General features: G+C 54.3%; 3 non-coding genes across 3 annotated transcripts in view; all 3 read right to left on the minus strand.

Annotated features, from left to right (window-relative positions):
- The window catches only part of LOC126447654 (large subunit ribosomal RNA), a 4,222-nt gene extending 2,854 nt beyond the window's left edge, over nt 1-1,368 (minus strand). Inside the window, exon 1 of the ribosomal RNA XR_007583838.1 lies at nt 1-1,368. This exon is cut by the window's left edge and continues 2,854 nt beyond it. This is a non-coding gene — a ribosomal RNA (large subunit ribosomal RNA).
- A 188-nt stretch (nt 1,369-1,556) lies between these two features.
- LOC126447662 (5.8S ribosomal RNA) lies at nt 1,557-1,711 on the minus strand. The gene has a single exon (XR_007583841.1). It is a non-coding gene; the product is annotated as a 5.8S ribosomal RNA (ribosomal RNA).
- Nucleotides 1,712-2,064: 353 nt separating this feature from the next.
- On the minus strand, nt 2,065-3,973 carry LOC126447644 (small subunit ribosomal RNA). Its single transcript, XR_007583829.1, has one exon. It is a non-coding gene; the product is annotated as a small subunit ribosomal RNA (ribosomal RNA).
- Between the last annotated feature and the right edge of the window lie 3,527 nt (nt 3,974-7,500).

Below are 7,500 nucleotides of genomic sequence, written 5' to 3' on the forward strand. Positions count from 1 at the left end.
GTTGAGGTCGTTTCGGCCCCAAGGCCTCTAATCATTCGCTTTACCGGATGAGACTCGTACGAGCACCAGCTATCCTGAGGGAAACTTCGGAGGGAACCAGCTACTAGATGGTTCGATTAGTCTTTCGCCCCTATACCCAGCTCCGACGATCGATTTGCACGTCAGAATCGCTACGGACCTCCATCAGGGTTTCCCCTGACTTCGTCCTGGCCAGGCATAGTTCACCATCTTTCGGGTCCCAACGTGTACGCTCTAGGTGCGCCTCACCTCGCAATGAGGACGAGACGCCCCGGGAGTGCGGAGGCCGCCGCCCCGTGAAGGGCGGGGAAGCCCCATCCTCCCTCGGCCCGCGCAAGGCGAGACCTTCACTTTCATTACGCCTTTAGGTTTCGTACAGCCCAATGACTCGCGCACATGTTAGACTCCTTGGTCCGTGTTTCAAGACGGGTCGTGAAATTGTCCAAAGCTGAAGCGCCGCTGACGGGAGCGATTATTCCGCCCGAGAGCATCCCGAGCCAACAGCGGCGCGGGTCCGGGGCCGGGCCAGGTAGGTCCGTCATCCGGGAAGAACCGCGCGCGCTTGCCGGGAGCCCGAGCGCCCAAAGGGGCGAATCGACTCCTCCAGATATACCGCCGGGCAGCCAGCCAGGACACCGGGGCTCTGCCCAACAGACGCGAACCGAGGCCCGCGGAAGGACAGGCTGCGCACCCGGGCCGTAGGCCGGCACCCAGCGGGTCGCGACGTCCTACTAGGGGAGAAGTGCGGCCCACCGCACACCGGAACGGCCCCGCCCCGCGGCGAGTGGAAAGGCAACCGGACACGACCCCGCCGCGAATTGCTCCGCGCGGGCGGCCGGCCCCATCTGCCGAGGGCGGAGGCCAGTGGCCGGATGGGCGTGAATCTCACCCGTTCGACCTTTCGGACTTCTCACGTTTACCCCAGAACGGTTTCACGTACTTTTGAACTCTCTCTTCAAAGTTCTTTTCAACTTTCCCTCACGGTACTTGTTCGCTATCGGTCTCGTGGTCATATTTAGTCTCAGATGGAGTTTACCACCCACTTGGAGCTGCACTCTCAAGCAACCCGACTCGAAGGAGAGGTCCCGCCGACGCTCGCACCGGCCGCTACGGGCCTGGCACCCTCTACGGGCCGTGGCCTCATTCAAGTTGGACTTGGGCTCGGCGCGAGGCGTCGGGGTAGTGGACCCTCCCAAACACCACATGCCACGACAGGCGGCAGCCTGCGGGGTTCGGTGCTGGACTCTTCCCTGTTCGCTCGCCGCTACTGGGGGAATCCTTGTTAGTTTCTTTTCCTCCGCTTAGTAATATGCTTAAATTCAGCGGGTAGTCTCGCCTGCTCTGAGGTCGTTGTACGAGGTGTCGCACGCCACACCGCCAGCCGGCTGTGCACGCTACCGATTAAGTACCGGTATGCGAACCGCCAGGCGACGGGCGCGCATCGCACGTTTAAGGAGACGCGGCCGGCCCCACAGGCGGCCACGACACTCCCAGGTCTGCGAAGCGGGGCAAACGCCGCGCGCTTCAGTATACGTAGCCGACCCTCAGCCAGACGTGGCCCGGGAACGGAATCCATGGACCGCAATGTGCGTTCGAAACGTCGATGTTCATGTGTCCTGCAGTTCACATGTCGACGCGCAATTTGCTGCGTTCTTCATCGACCCACGAGCCGAGTGATCCACCGTCCTGGGTGATCTTTTCATAGTTTCCACCATCTCTTTCGAGACAGTTGCATAGGCGGGACTGAGGCGTGTGGCGGCCCTGTTCCAGCGTTCAGTGTCCAACGGCCTCACGGCCGATGGGCGTCGTACGGCTCCACACCGGAGCGGACAGGCAGTCGGGCGAAAGTCATTCAAAACCGGCGCCAGGCGCCAGGTGCCGCAGGCCAGCCGCTCCAGCGCTTCAGCGCTCGTACCACACAACATTGCCGTTAGTTTTGAGACGAACGCGTGGTTCCGCACGCGGCGCACGGCTACTGCGAGCCGTACAGGTAGCTGCGTGTTGCGCGACACGACACGCACATCGAAAGACATGCAGTCTAGTCGGTAATGATCCTTCCGCAGGTTCACCTACGGAAACCTTGTTACGACTTTTACTTCCTCTAAATGATCAAGTTTGGTCATCTTTCCGGTAGCATCGGCAACGACAGAGTCAATGCCGCGTACCAGTCCGAAGACCTCACTAAATCATTCAATCGGTAGTAGCGACGGGCGGTGTGTACAAAGGGCAGGGACGTAATCAACGCGAGCTTATGACTCGCGCTTACTGGGAATTCCTCGTTCATGGGGAACAATTGCAAGCCCCAATCCCTAGCACGAAGGAGGTTCAGCGGGTTACCCCGACCTTTCGGCCTAGGAAGACACGCTGATTCCTTCAGTGTAGCGCGCGTGCGGCCCAGAACATCTAAGGGCATCACAGACCTGTTATTGCTCAATCTCGTGCGGCTAGAAGCCGCCTGTCCCTCTAAGAAGAAAAGTAATCGCTGACAGCACGAAGGATGTCACGCGACTAGTTAGCAGGCTAGAGTCTCGTTCGTTATCGGAATTAACCAGACAAATCGCTCCACCAACTAAGAACGGCCATGCACCACCACCCACCGAATCAAGAAAGAGCTATCAATCTGTCAATCCTTCCGGTGTCCGGGCCTGGTGAGGTTTCCCGTGTTGAGTCAAATTAAGCCGCAGGCTCCACTCCTGGTGGTGCCCTTCCGTCAATTCCTTTAAGTTTCAGCTTTGCAACCATACTTCCCCCGGAACCCAAAAGCTTTGGTTTCCCGGAGGCTGCCCGCCGAGTCATCGGAGGAACTGCGGCGGATCGCTGGCTGGCATCGTTTATGGTTAGAACTAGGGCGGTATCTGATCGCCTTCGAACCTCTAACTTTCGTTCTTGATTAATGAAAACATACTTGGCAAATGCTTTCGCTTCTGTTCGTCTTGCGACGATCCAAGAATTTCACCTCTAACGTCGCAATACGAATGCCCCCGCCTGTCCCTATTAATCATTACCTCGGGTTCCGAAAACCAACAAAATAGAACCGAGGTCCTATTCCATTATTCCATGCACACAGTATTCAGGCGGGCTTGCCTGCTTTAAGCACTCTAATTTGTTCAAAGTAAACGTGCCGGCCCACCGAGACACTCAATAAAGAGCACCCTGGTAGGATTTCAACGGGGTCCGCCTCGGGACGCACGAGCACGCACGAGGCGGTCGCACGCCTTCGGCTCGCCCCACCGGCAGGACGTCCCACGATACATGCCAGTTAAACACCGACGGGCGGTGAACCAACAGCGTGGGACACAAATCCAACTACGAGCTTTTTAACCGCAACAACTTTAATATACGCTATTGGAGCTGGAATTACCGCGGCTGCTGGCACCAGACTTGCCCTCCAATAGATACTCGTTAAAGGATTTAAAGTGTACTCATTCCGATTACGGGGCCTCGGATGAGTCCCGTATCGTTATTTTTCGTCACTACCTCCCCGTGCCGGGAGTGGGTAATTTGCGCGCCTGCTGCCTTCCTTGGATGTGGTAGCCGTTTCTCAGGCTCCCTCTCCGGAATCGAACCCTGATTCCCCGTTACCCGTTACAACCATGGTAGGCGCAGAACCTACCATCGACAGTTGATAAGGCAGACATTTGAAAGATGCGTCGCCGGTACGAGGACCGTGCGATCAGCCCAAAGTTATTCAGAGTCACCAAGGCAAACGGACCGGACGAGCCGACCGATTGGTTTTGATCTAATAAAAGCGTCCCTTCCATCTCTGGTCGGGACTCTGTTTGCATGTATTAGCTCTAGAATTACCACAGTTATCCAAGTAACGTGGGTACGATCTAAGGAACCATAACTGATTTAATGAGCCATTCGCGGTTTCACCTTAATGCGGCTTGTACTGAGACATGCATGGCTTAATCTTTGAGACAAGCATATGACTACTGGCAGGATCAACCAGGGAGCTGCGTCAACTAGAGCTGAGCAGCCGGCCGCCCGGGAGTGTGTCCCGGGGGCCCGCGCGAACACGCAAGCGTCCGCTCAATTATTCTGCAAACAGGAGGAGGCTGAGCTCCCCTGCACAACACACCTCGAAACCCTCTCAGGTCCCGGCGGCGCGCAGCGCCGTCCTAAGTACTTGGTCGGGTTCGAGAGAGGCGCAATCGCCCGGAGTTAGGCGAGTAGACGCTTTAGGTGCGACCACCCGTGCTCCCAACTGAGCTTGCCGCTGCCGACAGAGGCCCGGGAGCGTGCTGTCGTGGCATTGCCGGCGGGAGACAACACGCGCCACCTACGGTGACCGGCAGCTCCAACGCCAGCGCCACAGAAGGACAAAAGCCCCACTTGGGTGCCGAAGCGAACTCTCCCAGCACAGCGCACGCGCCAACACGTCCGCACAGCTGCGATACAAACCACCTGCGAGAACCGCTGGGGCGACCGAGCAGCAGACGGCGTCGCGGCGCCGAGCGCCGGGCGGCGGCGCATCCTCAGCGCACACAGTCCTCAATCGGACCAGCACACTGCAGATGGCCACCGCGCTTCGCACCGGGCCCGCGAGGACCTACTTTGGCCGCAAGGCGCCGCGAGCAGGGGGCGCCGGCGCGCAGCTGCGCCGCCTGCCGCGTCCGTCGGCCGGCGCGCCTGCCACTGGCCGCCCCCACCAGCCGGCTGTAGCGCGTGCGCCCACGCACCGCGCTGCCAGCACGCCGGGCGGCCCCCCCTCACCGGCCGGGGACGGTCCCACCCAGCCACCGCCGCGTATCGCCTCACACCCAGATCCCCTTTCGCGTTCGTGGGCATGGTGGGTCCCCTTTCACGTTCGTGGGCATGGTGGGTATCCCTGAAACAACCGGTTAATAGCTCGACCGATCGTCGCCAACACTGATTCACCTCTAGCGAGAACAACCGCACCACAACGGGTTACCTGTTGTTCATTTGCGTAACGTCACCAGCAAACGTAGACGTCCATCGCCATTTGCAACGAGTATTGCATGCCTGTGTCAGGTGTCACAACACACTACGTCTGCCCACATAGACGCAACAACATGTGCACGCCTCGAGAACACGTGGAAGGTAGCCCCCGTACGTATGCGGTGTCCATTGCGCGAACGACTGTCAGCCGGCCTCTGCAGGATGTCGCAGATGTGGAACGCGGTGCAACATGCTATCACGGTGTGTGAGAAGAGACGACTACGTCCGAATACACGCTCCACTACATCAACAGACTGCTCATGCTGATCGCCATCCAGGGCGTCCGTTCCTCCCACACGTCTGAATGGCGTACCACACTGCAATCCAGCTCTTATAGGGAGACGACACGTAGCTGCGTGCACAATATTTGGACTGTATGGTCTGCCGTTGCTAGGCGCAGTCGTCGTACGGTCACACATGTGCCACGATGTATCATTCAGTACATACGGACCAATGTGCAGTACAGTTTGTGGGTTTTGCGTACATCGGCGGACAGGTGACAGGCCGTACCACAACGTAGGCTGAGTACGTCGGCATGCGAAGGGCATTGAACATGCAAACTTCTCAACGACCAGCTTGCGAAGGCAGGGGGGAAGGGGGGGGGGCATGTACGTCCTGCTGCTATCCACATTACAGTGTATAGCAGGAGCATGTGGAAAGTCAGCAACACCTGCAAGGTGTTTAACATGACGCGATACACAGGGGACCGGGCAGTGCGAATAGCGAACTATATTGCGAGGGTTGCGGTTAGGCAACACTACACTAATTTAACGAGTTGCATAACAATTACAGAGCAGGTTCAGCGACAACGTGCGTCAGGTTAAGGCGCAATATAGGTTAGGTTGAGGCACAATATAGGTTAGGTTAAGGCACAACATGGGTTACGTTAAGGCACAAATTGGGTTACGTTAAGGCACAACATGGGTTACGTTAAGGCACAACATGGGTTACGTTAAGGCACAAATTAGGTTACGTTAAGGCACAAATTAGGTTACGTTAAGGCACAAATTAGGTTACGTTAAGGCACAAATTAGGTTACGTTAAGGCACAAATTAGGTTACGTTAAGGCACAAATTAGGTTACGTTAAGGCACAAATTAGGTTACGTTAAGGCACAAATTAGGTTACGTTAAGGCACAAATTAGGTTACGTTAAGGCACAAATTAGGTTACGTTAAGGCACAAATTAGGTTACGTTAAGGCACAAATTAGGTTACGTTAAGGCACAAATTAGGTTACGTTAAGGCACAAATTAGGTTACGTTAAGGCACAAATTAGGTTACGTTAAGGCACAAATTAGGTTACGTTAAGGCACAAATTAGGTTACGTTAAGGCACAAATTAGGTTACGTTAAGGCACAAATTAGGTTACGTTAAGGTACAATATGGGTTAGGTTAAGGTACAATATGGGTTAGGTTAAGGTACAATATGGGTTAGGTTAAGGTACAATATGGGTTAGGTTAAGGTACAATATGGGTTAGGTTAAGGCACAACGTAGGTTAGGTTAAGGCACAACGTAGGTTAGGTTAAGGCACAACATAGGTTAGGTTAAGGCACAACATAGGTTAGGTTAAGGCACAACATAGGTTAGGTTAAGGCACAACATAGGTTAGGTTAAGGCACAACATAGGTTAGGTTAAGGCACAACATAGGTTAGGTTAAGGCACAACATAGGTTAGGTTAAGGCACAACATAGGTTAGGTTAAGGCACAACATAGGTTAGGTTAAGGCACAACATAGGTTAGGTTAAGGCACAACATAGGTTAGGTTAAGGCACAACGTAGGTTAGGTTAAGGCACAACGTAGGTTAGGTTAAGGCACAACGTAGGTTAGGTTAAGGCACAACGTAGGTTAGGTTAAGGCACAACGTAGGTTAGGTTAAGGCACAACGTAGGTTAGGTTAAGGCACAACGTAGGTTAGGTTAAGGCACAACGTAGGTTAGGTTAAGGCACAACGTAGGTTAGGTTAAGGCACAACGTAGGTTAGGTTAAGGCACAACGTAGGTTATGTTAAGGCACAACGTAGGTTAGGTTAAGGCACAACATAGGTTAGGTTAAGGCACAACATAGGTTAGGTTAAGGCACAACATAGGTTAGGTTAAGGCACAACATAGGTTAGGTTAAGGCACAACATAGGTTAGGTTAAGGCACAACATAGGTTAGGTTAAGGCACAACATAGGTTAGGTTAAGGCACAACATAGGTTAGGTTAAGGCACAACATAGGTTAGGTTAAGGCACAACATAGGTTAGGTTAAGGCACAACATAGGTTAGGTTAAGGCACAACATAGGTTAGGTTAAGGCACAACATAGGTTAGGTTAAGGCACAACATAGGTTAGGTTAAGGCACAACGTAGGTTAGGTTAAGGCACAACGTAGGTTAGGTTAAGGCACAACGTAGGTTAGGTTAAGGCACAACGTAGGTTAGGTTAAGGCACAACGTAGGTTAGGTTAAGGCACAACGTAGGTTAGGTTAAGGCACAACGTAGGTTAGGTTAAGGTACAACGTAGGTTAGGTTAAGG

The sequence above is a fragment of the Schistocerca serialis genome, unplaced genomic scaffold, assembly GCF_023864345.2.
Source record: "Schistocerca serialis cubense isolate TAMUIC-IGC-003099 unplaced genomic scaffold, iqSchSeri2.2 HiC_scaffold_522, whole genome shotgun sequence".
Classification (NCBI taxonomy): Eukaryota; Metazoa; Arthropoda; class Insecta; order Orthoptera; family Acrididae; genus Schistocerca; species Schistocerca serialis.